Source organism: Haemaphysalis longicornis, unplaced genomic scaffold (assembly GCF_048455015.1).
Source record: "Haemaphysalis longicornis isolate Haplotype H1 unplaced genomic scaffold, Haemaphysalis longicornis Haplotype H1 scaffold_11, whole genome shotgun sequence".
NCBI classification, from domain to species: Eukaryota; Metazoa; Arthropoda; class Arachnida; order Ixodida; family Ixodidae; genus Haemaphysalis; species Haemaphysalis longicornis.
Window position 1 is genome coordinate 75494555 of NW_027526214.1, and position 2842 is coordinate 75497396.

Consider the following 2842-nt stretch of genomic DNA (forward strand, 5'->3'; position numbering starts at 1 on the left):
AGGTCCCCTTCTCCCCGTGTAGTCAGAGTGGCACTGGCTACCACCCTCAAGCATCAGATACACTTCTAGAAAATAAAATAGCCCAGAAAGTGAAGGAAAACACATTCGCCCAGATAGCCGAATTGGTAAGGCATTCGACATGTAATCGAAAGGCGTGGGTTCGGTCCCCACTCTGGGCACGTGTTTTTCTTTCTTTCTTTCTTCTGTACATTAAAAAAATGTTTACTTCATTAACCGTAGTGAAAAAGAAAACAGCCTAACCACACCCCCTATGTCTCCTTTGGCGTTGTAGAATGCTGACCTAGCTTTCTGTATTTCCACAACGAGCCCCTTATTTCCTTACTATATTATTCTGCGAAAGCCTAGCGAGGGTCTCGGTTCTGGCAGCCTTGATGCCTAGGTAGCATAAGAGGGCTTCCCGCCAGTTACCCGTTCATGACAGGCTGTAGACGTTCGAGTCACGCCCCGGGGGTTGAAAAGAAGGTCCCCTTCTCCCCGTGTAGTCAGAGTGGCACTAGCTACCACCCTCAAGCATCAGATACACTTCTAGAAAATAAAATAGCCCAGAAAGTGAAGGAAAACACAGTAGCCCAGATAGCCGAATTGGTAAGGCATTCGACATGTAATCGAAAGGCGTGGGTTCGGTCCCCACTCTGGGCGCGTTTTCCTTTCTTTCTTTCTTCTGTACATTAAAAAAAATGTTTACTTCATTAACCGTAGTGAAACAGAAAAGAGCCTAACCACACCCCCTATGCCTCCTTTGGCGTTGTAGACTGCTGACCTAGCTTTCTGTATTTCCACAACGAGCCCCTCATTTCCTTACTATATTATTCTGCGAAAGCCTAGCGAGGGTCTCGGTTCTGGCAGCCTTGATGCCTAGGTAGAATAAGAGGGCTTCCCGCCAGTTACCCGCTCATGACAGGCTGTAGACGTTCGAGTCACGCCCCGGGGGTTGAAAAGAAGGTCCCCTTCTCCCCGTGTAGTCAGAGTGGCGCTGGCTACCACCCTCAAGCGTCAGATACTCTTCAAGTAAATATAAATAGCCCAGAAAGTGAAGGAGAACACAGTCGCCCAGATAGCCGAATTGGTAAGGCATTCGACATGTAATCGAAAGGCGTGGGTTCGGTCCCCACTCTGGGCGCGTGTTTTTCTTTCTTTCTTCTGTACATTAAAAAAATGTTTACTTCATTAACCGTAGTGAAAAAGAAAAGAGCCTAACCACACCCCCTATGCCTGCTTTGGCGCTGTAGACTGCTGACCTAGCTTTCTGTATTTCCACAACGAGCCCCTCATTTCTTTACTATATTATTCTGCAAAAGCCTAGCGAGGGTCTCGGATCTGGCAGCCTTGATGCCTAGGTAGCATAAGAGGGCTTCCCGCCAGTTACCCGCTTATGACAGGCTCTGTACACGTTAGAGTCACGCCCCAGGGTTGAAAAGAAGGTCCCCTTCTCCCCGTGTAGTCAGAGTGGCGCTGGCTACCACCCTCAAGCGTCCGATACACTTCTAGTAAATATAAATTGCCCAGAAAGTGAAGAACACAGTCGCCCAGATAGCCGAATTGGTAAGGCATTCGACATGTAATCGAAAGGCGTGGGTTCGGTCCCCACTCTGGGCGCGTGTTTTTCTTTCTTTCTTTCTTCTGTACATTAAAAAAATGTTTACTTCATTAACTGTAGGGAAAAAAGAAAAGAGCCTACCCACACCCCCTATGCCTCCTTTGGCGTTGTAGAGGGCTGACCTAGCTTTCTGTATTTCCACAACGAGACCCTCATTTCGTTAGTATATTATTCTGCGAAAGCCTAGCGAGGGTCTCAGTTTTGGCAGCCTTGATGCCTAGGTAGCATAAGAGGGCTTCCCGCCAGTTACCCGCTCATGACAGGCTGTAGACGTTCGAGTCACGCCACGGGGGTTGAAAAGAAGGTCCCCTTCTCTCCGTGTAGTCAGAGTGGCGCTGGCTACCACCCTCAAGCGTCAGATACACTTCTAGTAAATATAAATAGCCCAGAAAGTGAAGGAGAACACAGTCGCCAAGATAGAAGAATAGGTAAGGCATTCGACATGTAATCGAAAGGCGTGGGCTCGGTCCCCACTCTGGGCGCGTTTTTATTTCTTTCTTTCTTCTGTACATTAAAAAAAATGTTTACTTCATTTACGGTAGTGAAAAAGAAAAGAGCCTAACCACACCCCCTATGCCTCCTTTGGCGTTGTAGACTGCTGACCTAGCTTTCTGTATTTCCACAACGAGCCCCTCATTTCGTTACTATATTATTCTGCGAAAGCCTAGCGAGGGTCTCGGTTCTGGCAGCCTTGATGCCTAGGTAGCATAAGAGGGCTTACCGCCAGTTACCCGCTCATGACAGGCTGTAGACGTTCGAGTCACGCCCCGGGGGTTGAAAAGAAGGTTCCCTTCTCCCCGTGTAGTAAGAGTGGCGCTGGCTACCACCCTCAAGCGTCAGATACGCTTCTAGTAATTATAAATAGCCCAGAAAGTGAAGGAGAACACAGTCGCCCAGATAGCCGAATTGGTAAGGCATTCGACATGCAATCGAAAGGCGTGGGTTCGGTCCCCACTCTGGGCGCGTGTTTTTCTTTCTTTCTTTCTTCTGTACATTAAAAAAATGTTTACTTCATTAACCGTAGTTAAAAAGAAAACAGCCTAACCACACTCCCTATTCCTCCTTTGGCGTTGTAGACTGCTGACCTAGCTTTCTGTATTTCTACAACGAGCCCCTCATTTCCTTTCTATATTATTCTACGAAAGAATAGCGAGGGTCTAAGTTCTGGCAGCCTTGATGCCTAGGTAGCATAAGAGGGCTTCCCGCCAGTTACCCGCAAATGAC

General features: G+C 47.9%; 2 non-coding genes across 2 annotated transcripts; both read left to right on the top strand.

The window, feature by feature from the left end:
- Positions 1-107: 107 nt before the first annotated feature.
- On the top strand, positions 108-179 carry Trnat-ugu (transfer RNA threonine (anticodon UGU)). The gene has a single exon. It is a non-coding gene; the product is annotated as a tRNA-Thr (tRNA).
- A 2330-nt stretch (positions 180-2509) lies between these two features.
- Trnaa-ugc (transfer RNA alanine (anticodon UGC)) lies at positions 2510-2581 on the top strand. Its single transcript has one exon. It is a non-coding gene; the product is annotated as a tRNA-Ala (tRNA).
- The last annotated feature ends 261 nt before the right edge of the window (positions 2582-2842 follow it).